Here is an 822-nt window from a genome sequence, read left to right on the forward strand (position 1 = left end):
GGATCCCGAGAGACGCTCGGGAACCACCTCCGCCCTTCCCCCACTCCCGGCCTGCAGCGCCCCCGCACCCCACCCAGGCTTCTCGGGCTTTACGCCTCCTTATTCTGAAAGTTCAATAACTTCCCGCCTCCGGGGGCTAGAGCATAAGGTGCCTAGCATCCCCCAGAAAACGGCCACAAGAACATGTGTTTCTCGAGCCTCGCACACTACTTTCCTCTGAGGATGTAGCGATGCGGTACCTGCCGGCCAGGCTCGCAGACCCGCTGCTCCCCCGCCGCGCCCACTTCGAACAAAGCTGCCCGCGGCCCCACCCCAGCGGATCCTGGGCCAGCGACGCCAGGCCCCCTCTGCCGGCGCTCTGCTCATAGGACCATGTGGCCCGGTGTCGTGCAGCTGTTTCTCTTATTTGCGCCTGGCCCCCTGGCCCAGCTTTTATGCCCCAACGGGTTTCACACCTGCTTCAGGCCCGGTCTTAAAACAGCCAGGCATGATGATATTTTAGAAATAAGGTGGTCTGTTAATAGTGAACCCTTAAATCTTTTATTTCTTTTCCTATCTTTGGAGACAGCATCTCAAAATATGTTTTCGTTTGACCGAAACGCCAGAGAACTAGTGTTGAGGATTTCTCGGGTCCATTGAAAAGCTTGGGAAGTGTGTGAAAGCTGGAGAAGTACACTGGAGATTTTCAAAGGAGCCAGGCGTGAAGGGAAGCTAACTGCTCTCCCAGCCCTTGGCAGAACCGTTCCCCAGCACTGACCAATGTGGCTGATGGTGTCAAAGAAATTCCGCGTAGGAATTTGAAGTTTTGTGAGGTCAAGGGTT

Source organism: Pteropus alecto, unplaced genomic scaffold, assembly GCF_000325575.1.
Source record: "Pteropus alecto unplaced genomic scaffold, ASM32557v1 scaffold115, whole genome shotgun sequence".
Taxonomy (NCBI): Eukaryota; Metazoa; Chordata; class Mammalia; order Chiroptera; family Pteropodidae; genus Pteropus; species Pteropus alecto.